The following is an 18,548-nucleotide window of genomic DNA, read 5'->3' on the forward strand; positions in this document are numbered from 1 at the left end:
TGCAGATGTTTGCTTTTGGTTTTGGGGCCATAACTGCTGTTCTACTTTCTGTCACCTTTGTACTGTTCGTGTAGTCAGGGGAAATGTCTAAGATCATACAGGCAGGAATGTGCAGGAGGAAAGCATGCTGGTATTAAGTAATAGAGGGTCGATATAAGCCATCAGTATTTGTAGCTGAGAAATACTGGTGTGACTTTTTAACCGAAAACAAGAATATGGTACGTCACTAACCATATTTGCATGTGGACACAAAGTAGGGGGCTATCAAGAAGACCTTTTCTCAAATCTATTTTACTTATGTTTTAATTAATTGATTAGCTAATTAATTTGCCATCAGTTGATTTGTTTCGTTTGTCCTGCCTTCCTTTGGAGTGTAGTGTAATTGATTTAAGTTCATTATCACTAAACATAAGTATTTGGTGGGAAGAGTTTAAGCTCAGCCCTGGCTGTTAAGAAACACATTGGCTAGTATAGTTAATACCACAAATGACATAGTTCTGACGTGGATGATATACTTGAGTGACTAGCATACAAATTCATGCTGCTCATTTTAAATTGGGTTGAGGTATTCAGTAATGTGTACTTTCATGATTGCTTAAAAGTGAACGTTAACACAAATGCAGCGTGCTCAAAACAGTTGGTGGGAGGCTGAGATTTAGGGACACTAGTGCTTCTAAATGTTACCAGCTTTTGGAAGAACTAAATGTGACACTGGTTGCCGTTATTGCCTTAAAGCACAGAGACAAGCCTTTGTTTTAAATAGACACTGTATTTTAAAGGTAGCCAGTAAAAGGCAACAACTTAGCTGCCTTAGAATCTAGTTAATGAGATTTATACTGACAATGACGTTAGGAAAATTGTGCTGTTTTGAATCAGTTTTTTCCTCGTGACCTGCTTAAAATGGCGATTGTAGAGATGTGGAAGTATGATTTTGATGCTCTGAAATTGACTTAGACAATTGCCGTCTTCAAGTTTCCCTCCTCCTTCCGTGCCACTGTGTGAAGTTGGAACTAGTTATATGGCCAAATAAAGAGTCCATTTGGAGTGTTGTCACCGGGAAACAGCGTTGTTCCAGTTGCAGCCTGTGGTAAGTCTGTATCACCGTTTGTGAAGGCCTTGTAAGGAGATGCTGGAACTGTAGGAATTGTGCAGGTAGGCAGAGAATGACTCAGAGGCAAATATTATGATCATTAAAAAATAATTGTGTCCAATTTTCAGCCACTTAACTGGTGCAACACGCACCTGATTTAAGAGGGATGCGATGAGATCTTGAAGTTGTCCGTAATTGTGGGTTATATGTGTTAACTTAACAGGCCACTTTCTTCTATCATGTGGGATAAAGAAGGCGTAGTGTTTCCTTAGCAGCGGTAATTCACTCACTGTTGACAGAGAATTACAAAAGACAACATGCTACGTGTTTTCAGGTCACTCTAGAATGGTCAGAATTGATAATATTCAAAGCCACGATGCTGCTGGCTTACAGTAGTAGCTTATAATGGCAGTTCTTTATAACTAAAGGAATAGAGGCGGAAGAGATGAAATGGTGCCTGTAAGACTAGGGTGGAGGTAAGGAAATGGCTCTGTGAGTAAGCAGGCCCTCTTTTTGCTTGAAAGTAGAAACATTTTGATTGGTTTAGGGTCTTATCACATTTTATTTCCAGTTTGCTTTACTAAATCACTGGCTATGTAAAAACATATTTGCTATATTTCTATATTATCAAAAATAGAGCATTCTGTAGATATGTTTGGGCAAATGTGTTAATCTATTTTGATCTTGATATGAATGAAGCTTATTGATTAATTTTTTTTTTTAAAGATGTGTAGCCAGAGATAGTAATGGTACATTCTGCTGAGAAGTACTTTCATCTCAAAGTTCCTGCTAAGCCTCAGTGTGAGTTACTGATAATGGCATTGGCCAACACAGCTTTTCTCAGTATTAATTTCTAGAGGAACTTCAGGTGATAGTATCGCCAACATTATCAGGGTTTTTTTTGTTTTGTTTTGTTTTGTTTTTTGTTTTTGTTTGGGGGGGCGGTGTGGTTACCCAGTGAGAGGGACATGGGCCCTGAAATGGGATTTTGGCTTGTAAGCTGTCTTTAGTGCTTGTGTTTTTAGTACTGCAGCATTTTGCTTTGTCTTATTTTTACTTCCATCTCATATATGAAATTTTGAGTTGAATTCCGTGTCTAGGGCAGAACGTATATTCCTCCCTGATTAGGGCTTTTACAGAGTGCTGAAGTTTGATGTCCCATCAACTTGGGGACCCATTCAAACTTCTAAGGGCTCAAATCCATTTTCAGTGTGTACTATGGTAGCAGAAACCAGAGTCCTGCCTAGTAGTAAGTGAGTTACGAAAATGCTTCATTTTTGAACTTAAAGTAGATTATTTTGAGACCGTCATAGGATGGTATAGGGGTGTCCAATTGCATCATCACACTCATATGTGCTGGGCCATATTCATGGTTAGCTACCCTGAGATGCAAGGGGCCTGTGGGCTTCAGGTTGGACATAGCAGGAATAGGACTTTGTCATTTTCCTTTTATTCCCTAATCCATACTTTGGCCTTATAGTGAAGTACACTGTAGCTTGATGATTCATTTAGACTTTGGATCTTTTTTCCTTTGAACTTCAGTATCTTGTAACTGGAAGTGCTGGATGTGCCTGCAGTAGAGTAAGGCAAGAGAGTAGCTATCAGAAATTTCTGGACATCACATCTGGATTGTGACGCACCACCTCACATGGGTCGTCAACTTCAGACACTAGCCTACAGTTAAGAAACTTGAAGAATTATTGTTGGCCTTTGGAGAGACAGAGTGGTGTGTGTGTGTGTGTGTGTGTGTGTGTGTGTGTGTGTGTGTGTGTGTAAGTTAATAAAAAACAATTGCTGGGGGGGCCGTGCAGTCTTTAGACACAGAGTCAGTCTCTTTGCACAGCAGCTGTGTTTCCTCAGCTTTTTCTCCTTGGGAGGAATTACTAGTTCTGATTCTAAATGTGCATTTATTTCTGTGGAGTACCAGAATGCGTTAGAAATCTCAGCCTACTAGATTCTAACCTATTTCTTAGGTTGCGGCATGTACTTGGAAGTGCATGGAATTTGTCAATACTTGTATTCAGATTTTGTTTTGAAAGTTTAGTCAGGCAGACCTGTGGCGGCGTTTACCACAATGCTTTGCCTGTTATGTACCCTGAAAATACTTGGAGAATGATTTGAGCACTGCAGAGTTTTGATGTGTCATCTTAAGCCATAAACAGAGATGAATTCTGTTTGTTTTGAAAAAATAATAATTTTTTCCCCCTGATTCCTTGTGAATGGTTGCATTTGGTGACTGGAAAATTCCTTCTTCAGCCTACTCAGGAGCTGGAGGACGAGACAGTGGGAACAGGTGACACAGCTATCCAGAAGGTGGTTTGCTTGTTTGGTCATTGGCATTGCCCATGTCTGAGGAATTTAGAAGTTAACTTTTTTTTTTTAATCTGAGATTATTATCTTAAACTTGAACACTTTCTTTTGTAATATTGGCTCTTACAGCCACCAGTTTTGATGTGTTTGAGAAGATGCATTATTTATCTCACCCTGGGTTTGTTGGATGATTTTTATGTGCCAATTATTGCCCATACTTTAATTTCATGAGAAAATTACTGGATATATTTTGAAAGAAAACAAAAAGAAAACCAAACCCTCCCCCCATTTGTGTTCCCCTCAATTTATTATTTTTTGTAGTTTTTGTAACTCATCAGTGCCATTCTTGAAGTTGTAACCTCTTGTCACCTTTTGGCCCTGTAATGCTACTGGACACCAGATAGATGGAAGATGTATGAGCTGTGGGAAGTTAAAAAAAACATGGCACCAGCACTGCTGAGTCCTTGTTTTTGCTGAGTGGGCTTTGAGCATTGGTTAACACTTTTTGTTGTTGTTTTGTTTTGTTTTGTTTTGTTTGAGACAGGATTTCTCAGTTTAACAGCTCTGGCTGTTTTAAGTAAAGTTTAAGCAGTGCTGTTTTATCAGAGTAAAGTAAAAATGTAACACACATTCTTTAAAATTGACATAGCCAGCGTCAGAGTTTTTGTTGCTTTCTGTTTGCTTTTAACAGTGACATTTAAACTTAAAAAAATTTTTTTTAATTAATAAAAAATTTTTTTTATTCTTTTTTTTTTAATGGTTTGTTACATATAATGTAATGTTGCCTTTCCTGGGTGGGCCTGATTCTAGGGGTAGCAGTAGTTCTTTTGGTTAGCCAGTTCCTGGCATTTCAGGTTCAGTTTAGACTCCTTCCTCTTGCACCCGTCCTGATACCTTCAGCTGAAATCAAGGGACTCACCCCAAGACTCCTGCTGACTGCCTTGCTAGGGGCAGGCTGTTGTGATTTTTTTTTTTTTTTTTTTTGGTCTGCTTCTCCTCCTCATGAAACAGAAAAGATCAGTGGTTCTCAACCTGTGGGGCATGACCCTTTCACAGGGGTCCCCAGAGACCACCAGAAAACACAGATCCTTACATTACAATTCATAATAGTAGCACAATTCAATTACAGTTATGAAGAACAGTGAAAATAATTTTATGGCTGGAGTCACCACAACATGAGGAACTGTGCTAAAGGGTCGAGGCATGAGGAGGGTTGCGAACCACTGCCTTAGAGAGAGGGCCCTGTTCCATTTGCCTTTAAAGTTTCAGTTCTAGCAGAGAGCATGTTACATAATATGAATGTGACCCATAATTGTTATGTGTGCGAATTAATAGACAGACTATGAAATGGATGTCAAGTTTCTAAGTTATGGAGTTCTATTTTGAAGTTTTGCCCAACTTAAGTCAAGATTTGCTTGCATACATCTGATAATTTCTTGATTTGTGAGCCTGTAGTCCTGCGGAAATGTGTTTTACTGGGATTATGCAACGTTCTTGTTACCTGAGCATCAGTGTTCTTCCTCCCCCGCCCGCAGTGACCAATATGCAGGAATATCCTATCACTGGCTGGACTGTGGGTGTGGCTTTTAAGTGGCTCTCTTAAAAGTTATATGTTAAAAGGTACACAGAAGGCTGTGTGCATTTCTCAGCGATAGAGCACTTGCCTAGCATGTGCAAGCACTACATAGCATGCCTGGCCCTCGGGGGTTGGGGAAAGTGTACAGATTAATATTCCTCGGTGGTGGTTGACGGGGATTTCTTTTCTGATGAGTGATGAGAGAAAATTACAGGAAAGCCCATGTGACAGGCAACTCTGAGGCCCTGACCAAGCATCAGTGTACGAATGCAGATTTGTAACCATGAGTTTACAAATGAAAACAGATCCAAGGCATCACACATTTGTATAGGAAGTGGCTGAGTACAAATATACCAGTAATACACTTTTGAGACCAGTTTATGACTGGTAGAGGCTGCTCAGAGCTCTCTTGTTCTTAGTGTTAGAGGACCACACCCTGGACATCACCCAGGAGGAGGGAGGGAGGCCAAATAAGTGAGCTATCTGCCTGGAGTTTGTTTCATAGATGAGGTTGGACCCCGAGCCAGCCCACTCTGGGTTGTATACCTCATTCAAGCAGGCCCATTGGGGCTTTCCAAGCCCGAGGTCCTTTTAGTGCTAAAACAAGAGCTCAGACATCCCAATGTCAACTCTGTCTCCCCCATCTCAGAAATATTTTCATTTCAAGGCCTTTCAGATGAAGAGAACCATAGTAGCCTATGTAAAATATTATTATTTACCAACAGGAAAGGAATCTTTCTGTTGCACCCACTTCTGGTCAGAATTCTTTTTGTTTGGCTTTGTTCCACATGCCCTTTACTAGAAACGGATGTGTAGAACTTAGGGAGCATGTTGACAAAGTGAGTGCCGTGATGACAAAAGGATTTCTAGTTGTGACAGGATCTGAAGGATTTTGAATTCTATTTGAGAAGACACTGAGTTGTGCTTTAATCCAAATCTCTAGTCTTAGGTCATCTCTTTGTGTGTGACATCACTCTCAGATGAGCCAATGTTTGGAAACATCAAAGATGTAGGTCACAAGTCGGGGGGGGGGGGGAAAGTAACCAGGTTAGGGACATTTCACACTGGAATAAATTATTTTGGAATAAACAGGGCTTGTTCTGAGTATAAATGTGAACACATATACTAAAGAACTGAGGTTGAATGCTGAGATTTTTAATACCAGAGGTAGCCTTGGGAATCTAGCTCACCATCTGTCCCAGAACCCCACCTTTCTTTATATGTTTTTATCTCTTAGGCTTACTCAAGTCTGGGTCTGGGTCTGGGTCTGGAAAATTAGATCTTGCTGTTGGAATGCACAGCTGAATTTTGGCTGAAGCCACGGCTGATGTGTAACTCCTGTCCTGTCTTCCTGACGGATGGCAACGCTGCCATCTCGGGCCCTTCCCCTGCTTCCTCAGGCCTCTCATTCATCCTGCTGTCCTGGGCATCTCTCACTGCAAGAAATGCTTTCTCCCGTCTGTGGTCTGATTTCTCTACAGATGATTTTGTTGTGTTCCAGAGACCATGCTTTATCTGTTTTCTCTGAGAGTGCGCACTCCATGGTGACAACAGCACCCTCGTTCCCAAGTCTTCTAGCTCGTTAGCTGCCCAGAGTGGTTTATAGGTCATTCTGTGTATGATTAGTAGGCCTTTGAATCCATGTCAGGCTGCTGGAGTCTGTGAAGATGGAGGTGTGAAGAAATGTGGCTCGCTGCTAACCTCCTGTCATGGTCCATCAGCACTTTGAGTTGGGTTCCTTGAGTTTGGGTTGTGCCTGCACGCTGACCTTTAAGCTGCCCAAGGCTCAGAAGCTTCTCACAGATAGGCTCTGCCTGCCATGCATGTTCTTTGGCTGGATAAGGATTGCCACTGCAGCGAAACTCTAAGCTCTGAAATTCCCTTTGTCTTCTTCCCAGTCCCTTGCGGCTTTAGGGTGTCTAACGCTTGATCCCTTTAAGTAGGAGATTCCCAGATCCTGGAAAGTATTTGTATCTCACCAGTGACTTTCTGTAGTCTTTCATTCATAATGCCGGCAAGTGACAGAGATGGTCTGATAGCTTAACGCCTTGATGGTGTGAGTGGGCTGGCTAAAGAATCCGTCCTTTGCTTAATTTCACAGCACACCACAGTAGCAGTTAGTATCCTGCCCCTTCAGAGCCATTGTAGCCAGTGTAAGGGCTATGGATAAATAGCTCTAAAGACCATTCAATTTCTTTACCCCAGTGGATTATTTGCGATTTGATAATATGTTTCCCTGCGATCTGAAGCCAGTCATGGGCTTGCAGCTGTGATATCAGAGACTGGTGTGTTGACTCTGCTCTGAAGTATTAATCACTGACGACAACGCACGAATGTTTGTGAGTGTTTCCCAAGTGGCTTCAAGTTCCCCCATGAGAGGATTCTCTCACCTGTGTCCTGACCAGAAACTAGAGCCACAGCTACAGCATATGGACGGTGGGCAAGACGCACACAGCCTGCTTGAGCTTGTTTTAAATCATGAATGCATTCTAGTGGTGTTCCTGGAGACTGTGCCTGCATTTCCTTGAACATATGGAATGACAAGTCTGTAGATTCCTTGGTTGTGCTCTGGGCAAGTGATGTCGAGTCCGAGGTATCAGAAAGGAAAGAAATGCTTGGTCCTACAACGGGAGGCTATACCTTTGAGAGCCAGGCTTGTACGTGGAGTAGAGCTTGGGACATGTAGTGGGAAGCTCTCGGGACATTGCAAAGTTCCCCTCGTCACAGCATCTCCTAGGGACTACTTTGTATGGACTTTAAAAAAAAAAACCAAGTATTTATTATTTCATACGCATTCGTGTTCTGCCTGCATTTATGTCTATGTGAAGGTATCAGATCCTCTGGAACTGGAGCTACAGACAGTTATAAGCTGTCTTGTAGGTTCTGGTTATTAATTGAGCCTGGGTCCTCTGGAAGGGCAGCTAGCGCTCTTAACTGTTGAGCCATCTCTCTAGCCCCTGTATGGATTTCCATGATCAGTTATGAATTTAAGAGAAAATTGATGTTTTGAAATAAAACTTTCAGGTATGACATTAAAAGATAGTTTAGTGAATTGACTAAATTTTTTGGACTTTGGTAGTTACTGTTGCCCGGGAGGCCGGAGGTGGGGGAATCCCATGCCTCAGGAATCCACTAGGCTTATCCTATTGAGTATAAAATGGTTACTGGTCACTTATCACAATGTGTTTGAATCCATCCATTTTGTCTTTGTAGGCGTCGGATTTAGTGCCCACCAATAGTTAAGCCCTGCTTAAACTAGTTTGTGATGGTTAAAGTCTGATATAGAAGACAAAAAAAATCAATTTTGTTACGTGACAAATAGTTGTAATTAGTCTCCCAGCAGGAGGTGCCCTGCACTGTGGGAGCACAAAGAAGAAAGTGATTGGCTCTCTTCAAAGGCTGCTCTTCTATTTTTAGCAAACAGAATAGTAACCAATCTTAGTTGTCTTGGCTGTTTCAAGTGACAACGAGTTTATCTTATTTTAAATTATGTATGCCTCAGAGTAAGGTGTGTGTGTGTGTGTGTGTGTGTGTGTGTGTGTGTGTGTGTGTGTGTGTGTGTGCACGCACATGCACTCTTGTGTGTGTCAGTGCCCAAGGAGGCCAGAGGCTGAGGATCTGGAGAAGGACTGCACACAAATTAGGTGTGAGCTGTGTGATATGGGTGGTGGCAACTGAATCCAGGTACCCTTGACCACTCACCCTCTCTGTAGCCCTGTTATTGTAAAGAGGACTTCAAAGAGACTGTAGGTGGAGTGATGGGAGTTTTATAACTGGAACTCTGCAGTTATTCTGAGTTGTGAGTAGGCATGGGCCATTGAAGATAGAGAGGGCTGCCTTTAGAAGTCAACCTGTTCAGCTATTTTAAGAGAGAGAGATTCTTAGTCAGGGCTACTAGCACACACTTGTAATTCCAGGGTTTGGGAGGCAGAGGCAAGCAGATCCTTGTGAGTTTGAGGCCAGCCTAGTCTACATAGAGAATTCCAGGACAACCAGAGCTAGACAATGAGATCCCCATATCAAAATCAATCAATCAATCAGTCAGTCAACCATCAATTGATGAAATAAAGAGCTTGATGTAAAATGGCTAAGAGAGCACCTACCTTACCATCCTTACGACAGGTATTAGTTCGCTTCTGGATAAATCTGGATTTCAGTCCTGCATTCTCTATGTGTCACTGCATGTCCTTGGCAGGAAGCCATGCACCCATGTTGAATTTGTTTTTCTTCTTGAAGGAAGTGATGGTGCTAAATTTGCAGGGTTGGGACAAGGAGAGAAATTGTATGTAGCAATGCCAAGACTGGTTCCTATTTAGAAAGAGCCTTTGGTACACGGTGGGTGCTGCTGCTGTATTAGGCAGCTCTATTGAGAGCCAAACTGTATACGTCTAGGGAGTGCATACATTAGGTATGTATCTCCCTGTATCCTGCCCACCATCTCTCCTGGTAGTTTGGAGCCTCTGCTCTTCCATAGAGACAGCTCATATCAGTCAGGAAAGGCTCACCACTCTCTAGGTTCTGTTCCCTTTGAACAGATGGGCTGTTTGCTTCATGGATTTACTCTGTTTAGTGAGTAGCTCCTCTTTTCCTGGTTCTGCATGCTGATGGTCTTGTATCTCTTTCCTCATCCTTCCAGGCTGTCATGTTTCCTTCAAGTCATAGGGCTGATGACTGCCTGTAGACTGATGACTAGCACATCTATATTTACAACCTGGTTTCTCCCCCCGCCCCCCCTCACCCCCCCGCACAATTTCTCAAGCCCTACGACAGTTGCTATGTATGGGTGTGGTGCAAATAAAGTGGGGAATCTGTTCGGTGTTTCCTTGCCTGGTGATGTTACCACCATCCATCCGGCCAATTAAACGTGTCACTCATTTCAGACCTTTAAAATGTTTCTCTCCTGTTGCAGCAGCCTTCCAACATCGGTCTCACTTTCAGTCTGTCTCCTGTACATTAATTTTCTCACATTATGTTTAGAATTATTTTTTTCGAAATGAACAGATTTTACAGGGTTATGTAGCTAAGGGTTGCCTTAAGCTGGGTGCCTGGTTGAGGATGGCCTTGAACTTTTGGTCTTCCTCCCTCTGCCTCCCTAGTGCTGGGATTATGGCCTTGCTATACATGCCCAGTTTATGTGATGCTCAGGATTAAGCTCAGGGCTTCGTGAGTGCCAGACAAGCATGGTACCAACCGAGCTACAACACTACTCCTAACCATTTAGTTATTGATCTTTGTTTTACCCATATGTAGAAATTCATACATTTGACCCTTATGAATATATGAAGTCTGAAAATATTGGTTATAAAGCCCATGCTATTTTGTATTGAAATCTTGTCACCACCTCATTACAATGTCCATTCCTGGCTGCAGAGGGAGCATGTTTATTCATGAATGTGTTGGGAATGCCTGAGTTCTATATGATAAAAGTTGATTGAAACATATTAATCTACCTTTAATTAAAAAAAAATCTGGCTGTGGGAATTGGGTTCTGTCCCTGAGTTTTGTCTCACTGAGTTACCCAGGCTGGCTTTGAAAATGCCACTGTCCTACCTCAGCTAGGATTGCAACCCTGAGCCACCAATGGAACCTAACTTAAAATCCAGCTAGGCCTTCAGTGGATACCTGCGGCTGCCTAGCTTTTTTCTTTAAACCTCTGTACCTCTCAGACACAGCTGTGTGCCCTCTGTCCTTCATGCACACAATGTATTGCCAATGTCTGCAACATTTTTTCCCTTCTGTAGTGCAACTTTTTGGGGATTTATTCTTACACCCTGCATCTCCCAGCTAGTCAGTGGCATGCCTAGAATATAATTCTGCCTCCCCACCCCCACCCCCAGTCAGATCGAAGGAGATACTCATATATATGTATATGCATCGATACCACAGAAATGGCAATACTGGCATTGTTCAGTATCATCCTTTTAATTAATATAGTCCAAGTTAGATTATATTATATAATAACCTTGATTTACCTTCTTATCCTGTCCTTATTGGATTGTCATGTGATAAATTTGTAAGTCAGCTTAGCCTCCTTTGCTGTAGACTTTGTAATTTCTATATAATTTTAAGCACAACGTTTAACAACTCAATTGGATTTACTCTTGCTAAACTAAGCCATATCCCTTTAGTTATTCATTTAATGTATTTGTTGTAATTCATGTCTGAGTAGATTTATCTGAGTGTTTACCTAAACCTGGCTACCAAACTAATTTCCACAGGAAACACATTCTCAGTTTCCCTATTTTAGGTTCTGTATCTATAACATTAGGGGGAACATGAGAATGTGTAAAGAAGAAGCTTGTAGGTTCTGTTTGGAAAAAGGGGGGAAAAAAAGGAAAATCAGACAATTTAAAAAGCGAAAAGTAAAAGGATGGAGGTGCTGGGGTAGTCATCGTTCTGGTAGTTAGCTTTATCGAATTGGCACCTTTTACATTATCACAACTTTGAAAAGATACATAACAAGCTATCTAGGGAGAAGGCTCGGTTGGTAAAGTGCTTGCCGCACAGACATGAGGACCTAGGCTCTCATGCTTAGCACCCAGGTGAGAGCTACATGGAGCAGGGTGTATGTGACCCCCACGCTGGACTGGACATGAGAGGCAGCTTAGCTGAATAGATGAGCTCCAGGTTTTGTGGGAGGAAGACAACTGACCGTTGATGTCTAGTTTCCACCTGCATGTGTGCCGGCAGGCACACATGTGCAGGCCAGCACACATGTGCAGGCCGACACACATGTATAGGCAGGCACACATGTGCAGGCCGGTACACATGTGTAGGCCGGCATACATGCACAGGCAGGTACACATGTGCAGGCAGGCACACATGTGTAGGCAGGCACACAAGTGCAGGCAGGCACACATGTGCAGGCAGACACTTGTGCAGGCAGGTACACATGTGCAGGTAGGCACACAGGTGCAGGCACACACACATGTGCATTCTCATTTGCTCACACGGGCTTGTCATACACATACTCCTTCCATGCACATCAAGCCCAGCGACTTCCTTCTGCACAGTATTGTGATTCCAGAGAGTGGGGAAATGCATCTCTCAGGAACAGTGGCTGGAGAACGGTTCTCATTGACGAATGTTGCACGCTGTATTATTTAACCCTTTGCTTGGGAGAGAACACTTTATTAGTTTGTAGGCCACTTTGTTTCTTCACAGGCTCTAGCTCAACGTAACTGACACATGGAGTGACTTTATGCTTCCTGATCTTTCATTTCCAATCGTTAGTGCCATCTGATGTCTGCCTTTCAGGAGGATAGTTTCATTCCTGGGTACCTTGCATACCCACTGTAGTGAGTGGGCCCTTGAATGAGTGTTTACTCAGCCGTGACTCCAGTAATCTTGTCTATAGACCCTGAGATTTCACCACAGCGACACTGATTTGAAGAGAAAACACCCAAGTTCTTTATGAGGGGAAAATAAACCTTATAAATTTATTTTGAGACAGGGCCTCCTTTTAAACAGTGATGTTTATGTATTTGTTGATATGTGTACTTGAAGGCAGGTGCGTCTGGAGGCCTGAACAGGGGATTGGATCTCTTAGAACTAGATTTCCAAGCACTTGTGAGCCTCCGATTGTGGGTGCTAGGAACCAAACGTGAGTCCTCGGACACTCACAACTCCTCTCCTGACACGGGGTCTCTTGTAGCCCAGGCAAGTCTCTAACTGGCTGTGTAGCTGAGAGTGACTTTGAACTTCTGCTGGGGTTTGGGGTACAGGTGAGCACCCCCACCCCTGCTTTATGCAGCTCTGGAATGATTGCCTGGCCTTCCTGCATGCTAAGCAAACATGGTTACTGAGCTACAGCCCCCCTCCCCCACCCCAAGCAAGGAGTTGTTTTTACATAAAGTCTGTTGCTGCTGAACTTTCATTGTTTTGGTGGGGGAGGGTAAGGAGGGGGTGTAGGTATTTTTCTGTTTTAGAAATATATCTGAAGCTCGTGCATGTTCAGATTGGAGTATAAAGGAGGGTTTACTGATCTGAAAGATGACTGAGGCGCCTGCTATGAGATGCTCAGAGGAGACATTTTTTTTTATTGGATCTTGAGTTTTTCCTGTTGTTGAGAAGTGAACAATGAATCTAGTGGTAGTTATTGCACACCGCTGACATTCACGGCAGGAGCTTTGCTCTCGTAGATTCATTTCTATATTTCTGCCACTAAAGCAAAGAAAGGAAGCCGCACATAGCCAAAGTGAAAGCCACTTCAAGGAGACATTCTGAGGAGGGAGTCATGTGGTTTCATTGTAAGCGTTTTTAGATGCAAATGTGAACTGTTTTGAGATCGGGAAATTTCATTTACTACTTTCAGGATTCTGTGACCTGTTGAGTGTAACATTTGCTCTTTTAAACTGACTATTTAACCCTTCCTGAAGAAAGGGCGTGGAGAGTGGGTAGGCATGTGGGGCCATAGTCCTGTATCCTAATGTTTCATCCGAAGCAGGCAGCTGGAGAAATTTGTTTCTAGAGGCCCAGCTGATAAACATTTCTGATTTAGCTGAAGTTGGTTTGACCAGCATTGTGAAATCTCCTAGTTGAAGCCATGGAGCAATCCAATGGTTGAAGTGGTTACAAGTCACAGGTATAACAGGAGAGGGACCCACTCCCTGCTTGGACCCTCAGGTTTCTACATTCAAATAGCTCAGCTTCTTACTGGGCGTTTCACTCTTCCTGGCTTCCTGATGAGTAACTCAGCATGTGGGAAAATTTGTTCCCTGCTGGTGTCTGCGTGGGGTCATGTTTTCTTTTCCTCATTTTGCTCCCTGTGGTGTTTGTTTTGTCATCTTGGACCCCATTATGATTTTTTTATAACAGTATTTGTTAACCTATGGAACACAGCTTTTGGATATCTTGAGTTCTTAAGTAGGAGTACAAATGGAATGTTTTATTGACAATCTTGGTTTTATTATGATTTACTGAAACAGGGTCTTCATGGCTTGAAAAAACAAAATATACATTACAAGTTTCCTGCTTTGGGTGTTTAGTACTGAAGTCAGGTCTTTCTTGACATAAGCCTTTTCTTATAAGGGCACTGATTATAAGGCATGCACGACTTGTATCATCATATACATGGATATTTGTACTATAGCAAGATTATCAAGTAAGTCTGAACCAACTAGGAATATCTCAAATAGCCAATGACCACACACTCCAGTGGATCTGCTTCTGAAGGTGGTGAGAAAATAGATGAGAGACACTTGGGTGCCTTTTCCAAAACTGTGACTTTAATTCCTGGTTTAGGAGTACATTTTAAAGTAGGAGATAAGAGGCCAGTAGATCTCTTTACATTCAAGGCTAACCTGGTGTAGTTTCATGACAGCCAAAACACCTTGTGTGTGTGGTGAGGCCTTGACTCAAAAGGAGAGAGAAGCTTTTGGGACAGGGCTCAGTGGGAGAGCACTTGTCAGGTAACGTGGAGATTAACGTAAGGAACACCCCTCTCTGGAGTCCTCTAGTGAATGCTGTGTGTGAACACGTTTCACTGATTTTGCTTTATTCTGACTCAGCCTGCGATGGTGGTTATATTTGTACTACACTAGAAGTTTTTCTTATTGGAGCAAGACATGCCTGTGTCTCATTCAGTTACCATATTGGTTTAGAATCCATTGGACTTCTTATACTACGTTTTATGTATGTCACTGATTGTGTGTGTGTGTGTGTGTGTGTGTGTGTGTGTGTGTGTGTGTGTGTACTGTGCTTGTGATTGAACCCAGGGCCATGTGTCTACTAGGCAAGTGTTTTTACCACTGAGCCACATCCCCAGGCATTGGAGATAAGTTGCTTGTGTGGGCTTGAATAGTGGATTACTGGTGTGCACCATGCCTAAGTGCTATTTTGACTGATATTTTCCCTTTTACTCTTATGCTGAGCAGTGTATTGTTGTCCTTTTCAGAGTTTCCCACTGTGAGGTTTCGTGAATGATGGATGGGATTCTTTTCCACCATGATGGAATTGTCAATGCTAATGTATATTTTAAAATGATTATGTAATTATGCTGCAGATGATGATGGTACCATCTGTTCTTATCTGAACTTCTGTCCTATGGAGAGAGTACCAGAAGTGACATTTGCTCTTGATTATTTGGTCTCTGTCTAGTCCTCCTCAGCAACTTCAGGGATTTATGTCTAGTGAGGAGGGAGGGTAGAGGTAGGAGGAGAACCTGTCACTTGTAGACATTTGTTGCTGTGTCTTATCCACCCAGCCCTTTGTGTTGTTATGTGACCACAGCCATCTTATGCATTTCCCCAGGGCATAGACTGCTGGGATTTTTAAGTGCCCTTTGTCTATTTCCAGTAGTTTCATTTTGAACCTTAGGCGAGAGTATGGATGCGGTGAGATTATGGCACTGACAATGCTCAGTCACTTCACGTCCTTTGCGGTGAATTGGACTCATTGGATTAAAGTTTAGTTGTTGACTTGACTGATTTGGTGTCAAGGATTTTCCCTAGTGCCCTTCCCCTTGATCCCAGAGGTAGTTCTGTGAAGTGGGTAAGATGCAAAGGCCATCAGAAGTTTGAATCAGGTAAGTTAAAGTGCTTGTTCCTGGCTACAGGGCCAATGAGCAGTGAGGCTGGGCTTCAAAGCTGGAACTAAACCCTTCTTTGAAGAATTTCACGTGTGTATGGCAGTTAGAGGATTAGGTCAGGAGGTCTTGTGTACTTGTGAGGAGCGTAATCATGACTTTCTATATTGCTTTTATTTCTCTGAAGAAGAATTTTAAAGCACCTCCCCCAGACTTCACACACAGACTTTGACTATGCGGTGGCTCATATTTCCCTCCATAACAAAACTGGAGCTGTAGCATGGCACACAGAGGAAATGGCTAAAAGACATTATATATTTGTTGTAGGTCTTGGTACGTAACTCATTATTTACTAATTGATTAATAAAATGCAGATGAAATAATGAATAGAGAGCACCAACTCTGGAGACTCTGTGCTAGGAACAGTCAAGTCACTCTTGCCTAATGCCTATTGGCTCATTAATTTGCAATAGTCCTATATTCTAAGATCATGTCTTCAGGGCCTAAATTGCTTCTCAGAATCGTATCTATTTTACATAAGATTGAAGTATTTTGCGTTGCCTTGAATTGTGGAATCTTTTCCGCCCCTTCACTTTTGGATGAGCGTCTCCTGAGATAGTCTCTCTCCTGAGGTCTTTTCAAGCAGGTTAGTGAAAGTGGCCATAGATTCAGGCGTGGGGTCTGCCAAGGAATTGTTTTTCTCCTTGAGTTCTTGTCTGGTAGAAGAGTGAGGAACCTGTCTGGGACTGATCCTACACCTCTTCTCTCCTGTGACTCCATTACCTTGAAGGTGGATATTCCCACATGCAGGTTTCGAGGAGACATCATGCAGGTTATAGCAATAACGATTTGCATGCATTTTGGCATCAGCTACAGTATCTATTTTTTTTTTATGGGCATGATGAGGCATGTTTTTGCTGGCACAGAAGCGTGTGCTCTGTGAAGAAAGTGACTATTATTTACTTAACATTTAACCAGAAAGCCTAAGTATGTTCAACAGACCTCATTTGGCAAGGTCCTGAGGCCAAAGCATTGAAGGGCAAATGAAGGAAGACTGTTCTCAGTCTTAATAGGGGTTGAGGGAAAGTGCCAGCCTTCTGCAGGGGGTTGGCCTCTGAATGGTCCTTGTAGTTGAGACATCTCTGTTGCAACAGCCACCTTCTGGCTGCCTTGTTTTTCCTCTTTCTTCACAGCATTGCTGTCCAAAACACCTTTCTTTAGGCCCTTGAGCTCTGCCGTTTGTCTCTGCAGTTTTATCTTGTTTTTGTGTAAAATCAAACTCTGTCCCTCTTGTGTTTGAAGTTCTCTTTGTACAGAGCTGTTTTCATTTCTGTGCTCCCATGTGAGAGGCTAGGTCACTGCTTGTTCTTAGTGTGCGTAGTATGGACCCCTCTTTTCCTGCCAGAAGACAGCAAATGAATTCTGCTTCTTGGTTCTATGATGAAAATTACAAACTAAAAGTGCATTGCCGCACAGAACGTGGAATTTATTGTCATCTGATGATGATGATGATTAGGTCTGTGTAATACTTTGAAGCCTCAGGGCAAGAATTGCTCTACTTGTTTATTGACACAACAATGCATTCTAAGGCCACACCCAGCACTGAATTGGCCTCATGTTTGTTTCTTTAGATACATGTATGTGGTTTCTGAACTGTGTCTTTAAAAAGGACATCACCACTACACCAATAGTAACAGCATAATTCCACCATTTAGTTGTGCCATCCCTCCCTTTTATTTCAGAGTTAAAAATACATTAAAAATGAGCATGCACAGACAAACTTACCGGACTCTGCTACACTGGAGTTCATCTGTATCTAAAAATTATAGGTAAGAAACATAGATTTGGGTTACACAGCCCATCGGTGCACATAAAAGCACACATCATGTCTATTGTATTGTGATGAGTCATTTGACCAAAAATAATACAAATCAGCAAAACTTCCTCATCATGTGAGTGAAGATAAACAGGCGCACACACCCATGTTCTTCCTCTTACTTCCGTGATACCGTACCCTTATTGGGGCTACAGCCAACCAGGCTTTTTCCATGTTTGAATAACAACCCACCAACGACTTAAGCTTGGCGTGTAAGCTGGGACCCCTCTGAATATTCCAGATAGGACGTTTTGTGACTACAAACATCTGTTTCAGAGTGCGATTTTCCTTAATCACATAGTATTTTGAATACGTTGAAATAATAAGTGAGCAGTTGTGTTTCAGTTAGTATTGTTTTTGGTGACTTGCAGGGAATGCTGGCTCCTTTATGCTAATGTTATCTCAAATATAAACTGAAGTCACAATCTGAGAAAACCTGCTCTTAATTATGAATAGCTTCTATGAGATAGATTTGATTCCCAAATTGTTCCTAGCATTAATGATCATTGCTCATTAAATTTTGGCTTGTTATCCTTCACTGGTTCCTGTGGAAACTGGGCACTGGTGGAGGGCATTTAGATACATGGTATCTTCTGTGTGGCAAAGGCCAGCATTTTCCTAAGAACCAACCAAGAACTGGTTACCTTTGAGGGAAGGAGATCGAGGTAAAGAGGTTAAATGAACCTTACCTAGTACACTTGATGCTACAGACAATGTCACTTATGGTTTCCCAAGATCTACTTCATGATCCTTAGTAGGCTATTTGTTTGTATTTAAAATAGGTTTACTATGAAAACTTAACCCCGTAATGCTTAAGCAGTTTTCAGGGATCGATGCTATCTCATTTTTTTAATATTATTTTTTATTTTTTACATGTGCATTTATATTATTACACATATATAAAATAAACTACATACAGCAAGAAGAACCACGAAGCCATCAGGAATTATATAAATGTTACATTCTTATTGTTTTGGTTATTTGTGTTTGGCAACCCTTCCTGTCTCTGTGAGTCTAAAATTCTGAATGTAACTCAATATCTATCATATCTCATCTCTATCAACTTAAAACATCTATCTAGACTTAAAAACATCTTAACCCCCTATCCAACTAAGCTTAGTTGTGAAACTGACCTATTTGGTCTTCAACCGCATCAGAGACTTGAGAAGGA

The 18,548-nt window shown here is 42.0% G+C and overlaps 1 protein-coding gene and 1 long non-coding RNA gene across 5 annotated transcripts in view; both read left to right on the top strand.

Annotated features, from left to right (window-relative positions):
- Positions 1–18,548, top strand: part of PPP3CA (protein phosphatase 3 catalytic subunit alpha) — a 278,323-nt gene that overhangs the window by 4,464 nt on the left and 255,311 nt on the right. The window lies entirely within an intron of this gene.
- LOC311582792 lies at positions 9,720–17,993 on the top strand. Its single transcript, XR_014774239.1, has 2 exons — positions 9,720–11,836; positions 11,889–17,993. It is a non-coding gene; the product is annotated as an uncharacterized lncRNA (long non-coding RNA).

The sequence above is a fragment of the Acomys minous genome (assembly GCF_964271855.1).
Source record: "Acomys minous genome assembly, chromosome: 14".
NCBI lineage: Eukaryota > Metazoa > Chordata > Mammalia > Rodentia > Muridae > Acomys > Acomys minous.